This window comes from Neoarius graeffei, chromosome 5, assembly GCF_027579695.1.
Source record: "Neoarius graeffei isolate fNeoGra1 chromosome 5, fNeoGra1.pri, whole genome shotgun sequence".
NCBI classification, from domain to species: Eukaryota; Metazoa; Chordata; class Actinopteri; order Siluriformes; family Ariidae; genus Neoarius; species Neoarius graeffei.
The window spans coordinates 19,072,653-19,087,588 of NC_083573.1; positions in this window are offsets into that span (position 1 = coordinate 19,072,653).

The following is a 14,936-nucleotide window of genomic DNA, read 5'->3' on the forward strand; positions in this document are numbered from 1 at the left end:
TCAATTTATGAATTATATTGCCCCTAGAGAAAAAAGTCAAGTTTATTTGTATAGTGCTTTTAACAACAGACATAGCAAAGCAGCTTTTCAGAAAATTAAAGACTTTAAACATGAGCTAATTTTATCCCCAATGAGCAAGCCTGTGGTGATGGTGGCAAGGAAAAACTCCCTCAGATGACATGAGGGAGAAACCTCGAGAGGAACCAGACTCAAAAGGGAACCCATCCTCATTTGGCTGATAACAGGTAGCATGATTATAAATAACTTGCTTCTATAACTGTGTCCTATATAATTACAAAGTATAACTGTGAAACCAGAAAATTCATTATAGTTTTAACATGAAGTCTGTTATGCTGAAGTTATAAACTGTTCATTGATGGAAATTCGAGTGCAAAACTGTTCATGACAACTGCAGTCCTAAAGTTATGTCAGTTGTAGTCCTTGGCCATAAATGCATTACTGTAAGTGGCCAGAGCCATTTTCCAAGTGTGACTTTTGACTACCTGTATGGGGCCGTCTTCCACAGGAGCAGTGTGATGAGACTCCAGCCAAACATAGGGCATCAGGATGGATCAGGCAGGTCTGAGGAGTAGAAGAGGTCAACACCACTGGTGTCTCAGGATCGATATGTAACACGTCAGAGACAGACGAGGGGGAGAGAAAACACAGGTTGTTGGGTATGCCCAGTGTCACCTAAAGAGTAAGAACAGTATGCATTTTGCACTAAGTGCAAGCAAAACTAACTGACAGTATAACTAAAAGGGAGAGCCAGAAGGTAATACAGACATGAGGGAGCCCTGGGACATAAAGCAGCTAACCACTACACCATCAACAAACCCGAGTGAATGTGTAAGGGGGGATAACATCCATACATCCCAGTTTACCAAAACACATTATGCCTGAGGACCCTCCAGATCTACTCCTGTACCTAATAAAAAACTATTAACAAAAGGGCTTGACTAAAAAGATATGTTTTCAGCCTAGACTTAAACACTGAGACCATGTCTGAGTCCCGAACATTACTTGGAAGGCTGTTCCATAACTGTGGGGCTTTGTAAGAAAAAGCCCCTTCACTATACTGTATGAGGTACCAACAGATAGCCTGCACCTTTTGATCCAAGTAGCCATGGTGGGTCATAAGAGACCAGAAGTTCACTCTGCTACTGTGGTGCAAGATCATTCAGTGCTTTAAAGGTCAATATTTAGTATTTTTATAATCAATATGAAATTTGATTGGGAGCCAATGCAATGTGGATAAGATAGAGGTGGTCATATTTTCTAGTTCTAATAAGGACTCTTGCTGCTGCATTTTGAACTAACTGGTGCATGTTTATGCACTTATTGGAAGATCCAGACAGTAAGGCATTATAATAATCCAACCTAGTGGTAACAGAACTAATGCACTACATGATGCAGAACTCATTTTTTCTGCATCATGTAGTCTCATCTCATCTCATTATCTATAGCCACTTTATCCTGTTCTACAGGGTCGCAGGCAAGCTGGAGCCTATCCCAGCTGACTACGGGCGAAAGGCGGGGTACACCCTGGACAAGTCGCCAGGTCATCACAGGGCTTGCATCATGTAGTGATGCAGAAAAATGTAGTTCCTGCTTTTGTTAAAAAACCTTCTTAGAGCCCTTTAGGACAAGGTCCTTTACTCTAGTACAAAGCTTAGTCTGAACAGATGACAACATTGCCAGTATACTGTGTGCCCTAACTTTCTGTTTGGCAAATATCATGGATGAACTGTCCCATAAATCAGAAATTTTGAGTTTGGGTTAGTCTCCTGATGCTGTCTTTCAAATTTGATTGGGAGCCAATGCAATGTGGATAGGATAGGGGTTTTTGATGATTGTACAAAATTTGTGGCGGCACGGTGGTGTAGTGGTTAGCGCTGTCGCCTCACAGCAAGAAGGTCCTGGGTTCGACCCCCGGGGCCGGCGAGGGCCTTTCTGTGTAGAGTTTGCATGTTCTCCCCGTGTCCGCGTGGGTTTCCTCAAGGTGTTCCGGTTTCCCCCACAGTCCAAAGACATGCAGGTTAGGTTAACTGGTGACTCTAAATTGACCGTAGGTGTGAATGTGAGTGTGAATGGTTGTCTATGTGTCAGCCCTGTGATGACCTGGCGACTTGTCCGGGGTGTGCCCCGCCTTTCGCCCGTGGTCAGCTGGGATGGGCTCCAGCTTGCCTGCGACCCTGTAGAAGGATGAAGCGGCTGGAGATAATGAGATGAGAAAAAAGTTTTTCAAAATGCCTAACCTTCTGCTTGGCAAATTCTTTGTCAAAAGAATACTCAGTAAAATGAGTCCACAAGAATCTTGAGTTGATGTTGAACAGTTCAAAAGTTATGAGCAGTTTTTGTGCTTACTGCAATTTGTGAATTATAGCGCCACCTAAATGTGAATTTGGACAAAACTTCTTGCTGTTCTGTTGATCACTCATATTTTATGATCAATATGAATGATTGGAATATCCAGACAGTAAGGCATTACAATAGCCCAACCTATACATAAAAGTGTGAACTATTTTTTTCTGATTCATGTCTTGACATCATATTTCTGAGATGAAAGAAGGCTATCCTAGTAATATTATCTACATGAGCTTCAAATGAAAGACTGGAGACAATAATCACACCAAGGTCTTTTACTGCTACACATGATGTAACTGAAAGACCGTCCAGAATTACAGTGTAATCAGAATGCTTACTTCTAGCTGCCCTTGTTCCTAGGACAAGTACTTCTGTCTTCTCAGAATTAAGTAGAGGAAGTTACCCAGCATTCAGTGTCTAATGTCCTTTACCCACACCTCAACTTTATTAATCTAGTGTCTCTCATATGGCTTTGCTGAAACATACAACTGTGTGTCATCAGCATAACAGTGAAAGCTAATACCATGCTTACAAAAAATTTTACAGAGTTAGAAAAAAAAACATTATTTTTATTTATATAATATCTCGAAGCAGTGGGGCTAAAACAGAACCTTGTGGAACTAAAGGAACCAAACTTTGTCAGTATGCATAGAGAAGTCACCATTCTACAAACTGATAATGATCAGTCAAATAAGCAAGTAGAGAGCTGTTCCCTTAACTCCAACAATATTTCCTAGTGTATTAAAAAGAATATGATCAATGGTGTCAAATTCTGCATTAAGGTCAAACAACACAAGTATGAAGACACAACCTTGTTCAGAGGTCAGCAGACATTTCCCACTTTAACCAATGCTGTCTCTGTAATGAGGCCTAAATCCTGGCTGAATGAGTTCATGGATGTCATTCCTGTATAGGTATGAGCATAAATGCTGTGCTACAACCTTTTCTAGGATCTTGGAGATAAAGGAGAGATTTAATATTGGCCCATAGTTGGACAGCTGACAGGGCTCAAGGTCAGGTTATTTTTTTAATTAGGGGTTTGATATCTGCTAGTTTAAACAATTTAGGTACATAGCCACTAGGGTGGTTCATAAAATTGACTTTCACCAAATTTTGCCAGATCGCTTTTTGCCTTGTTCCAATTGATATTCTCAGCATCTGTACCAAAAATTGAGTCAATTGCTGCACATTTAGGGGTGGCACACTTTTTCACAATTTTGAAATTGTTAACGTTTTTTTCTATTTTCAGGAATAATAACATCAAGAAAGAAATGTAACTTGCTTGAGAAGCCCCCTCTACCTTCCATTTTAGGAGCACGCCTTCCCTCAAAGGAGCAAGTGCTTCTCCACCTCCTCTATCATATTGAAGAGGGGAAGGCTTTATCAGAGGCCACAACAGCAACTATGGTTGAAGTAAAGAAGATATGGGATAAAAGCATTGCAGATGCCGCACTGAAGAGCATTGCATGACATTTGTGGTATCTATCAGAAGATCTCGTTGCCCTAGCATTTTTTGATGCTTGCATTGATGCTAAAGAAAAGGAGGCAATGCTGAGAAATCTTGAAAGACGCCCTGGGAAGATGCTCAAAAGACTTGATGCCAAGTCTTTCTTCCGCAAGAACAGTACAACTACCATCTCTAGCCTCGTCACTCACCGCTCAATCCACTTCTTTGAAGTTCTCACTGAAGGCCAAATTAACAGCACAAGTAACCCTGATGATATGAGGTCCATTCTCACAGATGAGAATCTGCGACAAAAAGTTCATGCCTTGAAGGTCATCAATGACAGTGCAGAGAGAGGCATTGCCCTTATTAAATGCTGTCAACAATCTGTGCGAAATGAAGACCAAAAGCAGTTTTTGCTCCACATTGTGCAAGGACACAGAGACAAAGTATCAAAGAGAACAAGGTCATCATACATGGAATATAGTGTTTGAACTATTCTAATGTTCTAATATATGTAGCATAAGTACAGGGAGATTGGGAGAGATTATTATTGAGCACACTTATCGAGCATTCTGCATTGTTCATTTTTGTAATGTTCAAGTTTCTGTTTCTGCTAAAGTTACGCATTCTTATGTAGAACATTAAAAATTGTGAAAAAGTGTGCCACCCTTTACTGGCATCCTATTGGCTCAATTTTTGGTACAGATGTTTACAATGTCAGTAGGAACAAGGCAAAATGTGATCTGGGAAAATGTAGAAAACTTTTACTTATACCATCATATTGTGAACCACCCTAACACATACAAATAACTTTTATGGGTAATTTTAACTCTTATGTGTTAACATAAACTTTGCATATGTCTACTTAATGCTTACTGCTTTTAATGATAGATTTTACATTTTGATAATATTATAATATATAGTATAATAAATCTAATAGCAATGAATAAAATGAAGGTCGTCTTCTTCCTTCAGCTGTTCCCATTAGGGGTCGCCACAGCGGATAATATCCCTCCATCTCCTCCTGTGGGTGGCATGGTGATGTAGTGGTTAGTGCTGTCGCCTCACAGCAAGAAGGTCCGTGTTTGAGCCCCGTGGCCGACGAGGGCCTTTCTGTGCGGAGTTTGCATGCTCTCCCCGTGTCCGCGTGGGTTTCCTCCGGGTGCTCCAGTTTCCCCCACAGTCCAAAGACATGCAGGTTAGGTTAACTGGTGACTCTAAATTGACCATAAGTGTGAATGGTTGTCTGTGTCTATGTGTCAGCCCTGTGATGACCTGGCGACTTGTCCAGGGTGTACCCCGCCTTTCGCCCATAGTCAGCTGGGATGGGCTCCAGCTCACCTGTGACCCTGTAGAACAGGATAAAGCGGCTAGAGATAATGAGATGAGATGAGATCTCCTGTCCTCTGTCTCTTTTTCTGTCGCACCAAACTTCCTCCTGTCCTCCTTCACCCCCTCCATAAATCTTATCTTTGGTCTTCCTCTTTTCCTTCTACCTAGCAACTCCATCTCCAGCATTCTGTAATTCATGCTGTAATTAAACATAATTAATGAAAAAATTCTAACATTCTATTTATTTGAAAATTCTATTTTTTAAATTTAATTTTACACACACACACACACACACACACACACACACTAGTTACAACCCGGCTCAAGACCATAACAAAAGAGGAGGACACACATTTTAAATTAGAAAACTCAAGGATTTATTGGAATAAACAAACAAAATTGAAACTGAAGAAAGAGTTAAAGGCAAACAAAATCAGCAAATTTTTTTTTTTCCGTTTCTGGTTGAGAGTACGCCATGTGCATTTTGGCTGCTGCTTCTCACTGGAGCTTTTTATTTTATTTTTTTTCTTGTTTCCCTTTTTTCTTTTTGTGTTTGTATAGTTTGATTTTTTTTTTTTTTAATGTTTTGTCCACCAGTTGTGGCATAGCTCCGGACCCATTTTGGGCATCGGTTCCCTCCAGGCCTTGATCCGCTGTGGGTGATGCCTGTGCTCCTTGCTATGGATTGCAGTGATCTCATTGCTCTTTTAACATCGGGGTTGTCTAGCACTCTGTGCGGCAGTGCTTCTGTGCTTGGTGCAGTGTTCAGTGTGATGTTGCCTGGTGGTGTCGCGGTGGCTGTGCAGGTGGTTTGGGATTTATCTTTGTGTGCCTTTTGGTGGGATTGTGGTAGCTACAGCATTGGAATTACATCCTGACCCTCTTTTGGTGGACGTTTTCTTTCTTCCTTCCCTAACTGTAAAGCGACCTTTGATGTGAGAAAGGTGCTATATAAATTGAAATTATTATTATTTATTATTATTATTAAATGGGTCAGCATGGATAGTCAGTAATCAATCATGTAAGGAAAGTGTCTGGATAAATAGAACACAAGGTGCAGTGTCCTATAAAAAAAATGCAACAAAAAATCCCCACAAACCAAGAAGGCCCAAAAAGGACAGTTGCCACCTGTCCCTTCTTCTGACTCTCTGGTATCTACCAAACTGATATTATATTGAGGCTGAACCAGGTGAGACAGGCCTCAGGGGAGCAGGTGGGAGGAGCCATCACAAAACAAGAAAACCAAACAAGCCCAGGGATCATTACACCTTCCCCTTCAAGACAGGGGTCCTTTCAGGAACCCTGTAAATGTAAAGACAAATACATTAAATTTAATCTGTAACACTACAACCAATACTATAGCCACAGGAACGGAAAACCCACTAAAGACTGATGGGGACAGGAAATCCCCAAACCACCCTCAGTTAAGCATGAGAAAAGGCATCCATTACAATGTTGTCAGATCCTTTTATGTGATGCATATTCAGGCAAAAAGACTGGAGAAAAAGTGACCACTGCACCAACTGTTGATTTGGACATGTCAAAGAATTCAGAAAAACCAATGGGTTATGGTCAGTATTGTTAGTAAACCAGCTGGAGACGAGCAGACTACAAACATGGACAGCTCGGACTACAACTCCTAGCACACACAGCGCCCTCTATCTCCTGCCTTCTGACTCTCAGCTGACATTCATTCGCCCGACCCTAGCTTGTTCTTTGACTATGATTCCTGTCTCTTGTTTTGGCTTGGTTTGCTATTCTAAAGCTGTCTTCTGCTGCACATACGTCCATAAGTGCTTGTGTACTCACAGGATACTTCACCAACATGGATGTAGTGGAGGATCACAAACAGACGGCTCTTAACGCACAGGGGTGACTGCTAGGAGAACATCAACAGATGCTCGCTGATCTGAACACCAGGATGACGCAGCTAACAACTTATGTCGCAGGCCCTCCTAGTGCACACTGAATCTCCTCCTTGCTTGGCGTTGCAACTCCCTGCACCAGAAAAGTCTGCTGGTGACCCCGCTGCATGTAAGGGCTTCTTTTTATAATGCTCATTGTATTTCGCCACCATGCCGGATATTCCGGAATAACACAAAATTGCTAAATTTCTGTCTCTCCTTACCGGCAAAGCACTCCGCTGAGCTACAGCTGTCTGGAACAAAGGTGCAAAGCCAACGGGGTCATATGAACAGTTCCTCTCCCTATTCAAGAAGGTATTTGATCACGAGCCCGAGGGAATCGAAGTTGGGGAAAGCCTTCTCACCAGCTCACAGGGCACCAGAAGCATTGCCGAGTATGCCCTGGATTTCAGTTCTCTTGCAGACTCCAGTGGATGGAACAACCCAGCACTCAAAGCTGTCTTTTGCCAGGGACTGCGCCCTGAAATACTCAGCGAGCTGGCATGTAGGGATGAGAACCTCTTACTGGATGCCCTGATCGAACTGGCCATACATCTATACCAGCTGTTGAAGCACTGGCCTTCGCTCCTCATGGAGAAGAAGCCAATGTCGCCTCCCGAGGACCATGTACCCATGGAGCTGTCACGCACATGGTTGTCCTGCACTGAGCATGCCAGAAGGTGCAAGGAGGGTTTGTGCTTCTACTGTCGGAGCGCCCGTCATGACATCCAACACTGCCCAGTCCGACCTGCCTGGGGAACCTCAACCGAGAGACCTGTTCCAGCCCAAAGTCTGGTGAGAAAACTTAACTCTAAATCCTTCAAAATTCCAGTGTTACTGAAGATAGCGGCCTCCACTCATGTCCTGTCTGCCTTCATAGATTCAGGGACAGAGGGGAACTTCATCAGCGAAGCCCTCGTGCAAAAGCTCAACCTGCCAGTCACCTCTCTGCAAAGTGTGCTTAGCATCCAGACATCAACCCATAGGCGACGGCCTAGTCACATCACGGACACAGCCGCTGCAGATACAAGTGGAGGCCCTACATCATAAAGTAATCTCTCTGTAAATCACGACCACTGACCATCATGATATTATCCTCGGCTACCCCTGGTTACAACTACATGATCCCCTCATCTCATGGCAGAACAAGAAGATACTCCAATGGTCACCTACGTGCTTTCAGAGCTGCCTCTAGCATCCTCAATTCATCGCTTCCTCCACCTCAGTTGAGAGCCCACTCCCCGACTCCATGGACAACATTCCAGAATGCTACCAGGATCTTTCTGAGGTCTTCAGCAAGGGGAAGGCCTGTGGACTACCACCGCATAGGCCATGCGACTGCGCCATTGAGCTGTTGCCAGGCATGGCGCCACCACGAGGTTGCATCTAGCCCCTTTCCCAGAAAGAACACGCTGCCATGGAAGAGTATATCCAGGAGGCTCTCAAACAAGGTTACATCCAGCCATCGAAATCTCCTGCCTCGGCCGGCTTCTTCTTCACGGAGAAACGAGGAGGTGGACTTTAGCCCTGCATAGACTGCATAGAGGGCTTAATATTAATGGCTTAATGTCACCGTTAAATATCAGTATCCTCTCCCTCTGGTTCTGGCAGCTCTGGAGCAACTCAGATCTGCCAAGGTGTTTTCCAAGCTGGATCTTTGAAGTGCCTACAACCTGATCCAGATTAAATGAGGTGATGAGTTGAAGACCGCCTTTAGCACAACCACTGGTCACTTCGAATACCGGGTCATGCCATATGGCCTATCTTCGGTTCCCAGAGTGTTTCAAAGTTTCATCAATGACGTGCTGCAGGACATGCTGGGAAAATACATCATTGCCTACATAGATGACATCTTGATCTATTCTTCAGATTTCCCCAGTCATCAGGGACATGTTAGAACTGTCCTCAAACGGTTGCTGGAGAACCACCTCTACGTCAAAGCCGAAAAATGCAAATTCCATCAAGACGAGATCTCCTCCCTGGGCTACATCATTAGCTTGGAAGGGGTCAGCATGGACTCAGCCAAAGTCTCGGCCATTACCTCGTGGATCCAACCTAAGTCAGTCAAGGACCTCCAGCGATTTCTAGATTTTGCCAACTTCTACTGCAATTTCATCAGGAACTTCAGCACCTTGGCTGCTCCATTGACCACTCTCCTGAAAAATTGTCCCACATACCTCCAATGGAATCGTCAGGCAGAAGAAGCCTTCAACAAGCTGAAAACCGCTTTCATGCCTGCTCCGATTCTCCAGCATCCAGACCCCATGAAACCATCTGTCATAGACACCTCTGACACAGGATTAGGAGCCATCTTGTTCTAGTGGTTTGGGGAAAAGCCAAAGCTACACCTAGTGGCTTTTTGCTCCAAGAAGCTAACCCCTGCCAAGAGGAATTATGACATGGGCAGTCGCGAGCTGCTGGCCATCAAACTAGCCTTGAAGGAATGGCGACACTGGTTGAAAGGAGCAAGTCATCCGTTCAACATCCTAACTGACCATAAGAACCTAGAGTATCTAAAGAAGGCCAAGAGGTTGAATCCACATCAGGCCAGGTGGGCGCTGTTCTTCACACATTTTAATTTCTCTATCTCCTTCCAACCAGCGTCCAAGAACACCAAGGCTGATGCTCTGTCCCGGGCTGTAGAACCATCTCCCAAAGACACAGAACCTCAACCCATCATCCCGACACAGCACTTCGTACAATCCACTATGTGGGATCTGGACAGTGAAACCTGTAAGTCTCAACCACAATCTGTGCCTAATCACGTCCCATCTGGTCTTCTCTTTGTGCTAGCACATATATGCAGCAAACTCATCACCTGGGTGCACTCCTCTCCTGCCGCTGGTCACCCCAAGAGTCAATGTACCTACCAGATGCTGAAGAATACGTACTGGTGGGACAACATGCTGACCGAAATCAACCGGTTTGTCTCTTCCTGTTCTGACTGTGCCCAGGCCAAGGTTCCTCAAGCTCCTCCAGCCAGCAAACTCATGCCACTACCTGTCCCGCAGCGACCCTGGTCACACTTGGTGATCGACTTCACCACAAAACAATACCACAATCATGGTCGCCATTGACCAGTTCTCGAAAGCTTTGAGGCTCATCCCTCTTCTGGGTATCCCTACGGCTGCCCAAACAGCTGAGCTTCTTTTCCAACAAGTATTCCGATACTACGGCATCCCTGAAGACATAGTCAGTAACCGAGGCCCACAATTCATCTCCAAGTTCTGGTCCTGCTTCATGGAGAGATTGGGGGTGTCCATTAGCCTCACATCCGGCTACCACCCCCAGTCCAATGGGCAGGTAGAATGGGCCAACCAGGAAATTGGCTGCTTCCTGCGAATCTACTGCATGCGCAACCAGGGGGACTGGGCACGTTTCCTCCCATGGGCAAAGTATGTGCAGAACTCCCTTAAGCATTCTGCAACTCAGCTAACACCGTTCCAGTGCATGCTCAGCTACCAACCACCCTTGTTGCCCTGGGATGATGCGCCCAATCAGGTACAGGCAGTAGACGAGTGGTTCCAGCACAGCCAAACCATTTGGGAAGAGGTCCATCAGTGGGTAGAGGTCATCTGTGTCAAATACAAGACGTACGCCGATCGACACAGAGGAGAGACTCCCACCTATCTTCCTGGTGATCGAGTATGGGTGGCGACTAAGAGCCTATGAGAGACGCACACCTGTAAGAAACTACAACCACACTACATCGGACCCTTTAAGGTGTTATGATGCATCAACGATGTCTCATATCGTCCAGAACTTCCACCGCACAGCAGAGTCTCTCCCACTTTCCACATCTCCAATCTCAAACCCATCATCTCAGGTCCGCTCTCTGACAGCACACCAACTCAAGATCACCCTCCTCTGAATCTCGACGGGGAACCCATCTACCAGGTCAACAAAATCCTCGACTCCAGGTGAAGAGGTGGCCAGATTGAGTACCTGGTAGATTGGGAAGGGTATGGGCCAGAAGAACAAAGTTGGGTCAAGTCCAAGGACATCCTCGACCCTCTGCTCAAGCAAGACTTCCACGCCCAACACACCAGCAAGCCAACACCCAGAGGTCGAGGATGCCGCCAAAAGAGTATAGCTCACGGAGGTAGCTCCTCGGGGGGGCTCTGTCAGTAAACCCACTGGAGACAAGCAGACTACAAACATGGACAGCTCGGACTACAACTCCCAGCACACACAGTGCCCTCTATCTCCCGCCTTCTGACTCTCAGCTGACATTCATTTCCTCATCACCTGTCTCAGTATTTATACCCCAGTCACACAAGCACACATTGTTGTTCTGGTTTTTCCATACATACCAAGCCTTGTTATTCTCTGACTGCCTTTCTGCCTGCTTGACCTTTGCTAATGTTTTCTCTTTTCCTCGATTTCTGTTTTGCCCACATTACTCTGTTCGCTGATCGCCCGACCCTAGCTTGTTCTTTGACTATGATTCCTGTCTCTTGTTTTGGCTTGGTTTGCTATTCTAAAGCTGTCTTCTGCTGCACATACGTCCATAAGTGCTTGTGTACTCACAGGTATATACAGTTAATGGCAAACCAGAATTAATCCATCCATCCATTATCTGTAGCTGCTTATCCAGGCAAGCTGAAGCCTATCCCAGCTGACTATGGGCAAGAGGCAGGGTACACCCTGGACAAGTCGCCACATCATCGCAGGGCAACACATAGATACAAACAACCATTCGCAGTCACATTCACACCTATGGTCAATTTAGAGCCACCAATTAACCTAACCTGCATGTCTTTGGACTGTGGGGGAAACTGGAGCACCTGGAAGAAACCCACTCAGACACAGGGAGAACATGCAAACTCCACACAGAAAGGCCCTCGTCAGCCACTGGGCTTGAACCCAGGACCTTCTTGCTGTGAGGCAACAGTGCTAACCACTATGCCACCATGCCACCCACCAGAATTAATATAAACAGCAAAATGTTGAAGTGCTCATATTAGCACCAGGACTTCTTTCTCTACCATGGTGTAATTTAACTGATAAGAACAAAACTTCCTAGAAGAAGCTAACAAGATGTAGAACATTGGCCTGAATGAGGACAGCACCAGCTCCTACATTGCTGGCATCCACCTGCAAAAAAAAAAGGTCAATCGAAGCATGGAGCAGTGAGGCTAGGAGCGGTGCAAAGTATAGACTTTATATTATCAAAGGCCAACTGACCATCTACAGACTACACAAACTTTTCTTCATCCCTTAAAAGGTTTGTCAGTGGAGCTACCATGGTGGAGAAATTCTTGCAAACTTTTACACCAGTAGTATCCCACCAGACCAAGAAATCACCAGAGATCTTTCTTAGTGGTTGGGACTGGATACTGTAGAACCACATCTACCTTCACCTGGATGGGATGAACCTCACCACCATTTCTGACCACCTTCCTGAGGTGTGTCACAGTGCCCCTAGCAAACTCACACTTTGCTAGGTTTACTGTGAGCTGCATGTCAATCAAGCAGTTGAGGATGGCCCCAAGTCTCTGCAAATGGGACTCCCTTGTATCACTGAAAATAACCAGATCATCGAGATAAAAGGCACGCCCATCTAGCCCTGCTACCACATGGTTCATTAGTCGCTGAAACGTCGTGGGAGCGTTTCTCAACCCAAAACCGAAGACCATGTAGGAGAAGAGACTAAATGGGGTGACAAAAGTGGAGATGTTCTGCACTCTCAAAGTTAGTGGTATCTGCCAATACCCTTTTAACAAATCCAATTTAGTTACAAACTTGGCAGGGCCAACCCCATCAATACAATCCTCAACACAAAGCAAAGGGTAATCTGGCATGGTAACATTGTTCACTTTCTTAAAGTCGGTACAGCCTCCTACATCTTACCATTTTATCTGGCTTATCGACCAGGATACATGGGGATGCCCAATCTGAGAAAGATGGAATTGCAATTTTGTTTTGCAACATGCATTCAATTTCAGCCTCCATCAATTTACACTTTTCTGGCGAAATACTGTAAAAGCACTGCTTAATGGGTTTATCAGAACCTACATCTATATTGTATGTAAATGGCTGTGTGATGTGTCTAGTGTGTAGGTGTAGCTCCTGGGTGCTTGCCACCTCTTGCTTTCAGCCCTCACTGCTGGCTGGCGGAGCTGCTGTGCAACACTGTGAAAAGAGAACGGAGTGCATAAAAGTCTCTCCTGCTAATATATAGCCTCTCCACAGCAAGTCCTATGCAGTGCCTCCATGTGGCTACAGATGGAAACTGGGCACTGCAAAGCCCCAGGTAGGGAGCTCAGAGGAGGTCTGGACCCTGGACATGTGGCATGCATGGCCCACTGGCATGTGGACATGCCCTGATGCCCATGAACCAGACCCCCAGCTATGGGTAAATAGCATACGGGTAGACAGAGCTCGTTCACCTAGGAAGGAAGTCTGGCTAGGAGAAGGCACCCTGATTTCAAACCTGCAGCCAAGATGGTGCCAAACATCATGCTCTACATTCCTTTGGATTACCACCATCAAGGCTGAGAGGGGGATTCTGATGTTTGGCCAACTCAGGCTCTCCATACCTTTTGCCCAGGCTTCACACCCTGGCGAGGCCACTCCAGCCTTACCCTAGAGTGAGGACACAACACAGAAGCTGTCAGTCTACAGGTTATAAGCCCCTCCCAATAGACTTAAAGGATATATGCATAACCTTTTATTTTTAAATAAATTTCTGAGTGAGTTAAAATCGACTGCAAAGTTGGCATTCAAGCTGCCCCACTGAGCCAGTCGGCCCTGAGTGCGTGATATCACAGCGGTAACTGGTTTTAAGGCTGAGGCCTTTTACAGCTATAGACCAAAGTCATATAAATAAAAATTTATGGTGAAAGTAAGAAATACCGTTACCGACTTGCTCAACTAAGAACTTGTTCAACTAACAAACTGATTTGACTTCATTGATTGTGGGTTGACTCTCATTAAAACAGGATACGTGTTATAACTTATGCAACATACAGGTACATGCATGCATTTTCACTGATAAAACGTAAAAGGCTAATTAAATAATCAGATGAACTGAGACAATCACATTCTGAAGCAAAGTAAATAATCTTATACCGGTAACTTAAACACACAATACAAGTTACATGTATTAATCTAAATGCAAGTAAACAAAGTGTTGTTTTTGTTTTTTTATCCAAATGAGAGTTGGAACTTACCCGTCTGTGTTCTCGCTTCTTGAAGGTTGATCTTGTGGCTGATTTGTTTTGAAACAATCTGACTTTCAATTGTTCGTTCAGTTCTCCATTCAGTTCTCCGTTCATTTGCTTCTTCCACGTAAGGGCTAGATGGCAGCAATATCGAGTTTAGAAATAAGACGGCTGCTCCACTCTTTCTCCATTCTCTCCATTACTGAGTACTCCATCATTACTGCTCAGCTCAGGCAATTACTAAAACCCGGGATGGAACGGGATGTCACCGGTTTTAGCAACAACTGCGGGGAGGTCACTGCCCGAGTGATATGTCACGTCCCGTTCCGTCCTGGGTTTTACCAACAACCCTTGGCTCACTCTGGGAAAACTGGTGCAACTGAACTCACTTTCCTTTAAAATAAAATAAAATACTTTCTTGTAGTTTTATTTAATTGTTGATACTGCACCCTGTTTCAATATGGGCTTATAGCCAATGCTCCTCAACAGATCAGAGGTCTTGCATGAGTCTTCAGTAAAATGAGCAGAGGAGAGACTACTTCATAGGTGCCCAATGTGCCCATGAACTTCTCGCAAAAGGTGTCCAAATCTTTGCAGTTTGAACATTCTTGGGCCATGAATGCAACGTAAATCCAGCTTCTGTCATGTTGCTGCACCCACCAGCAGCACATCTATGTGGCATGGTGATAAATTAGCTCAAAATGGAGGATCGGAGTTGCG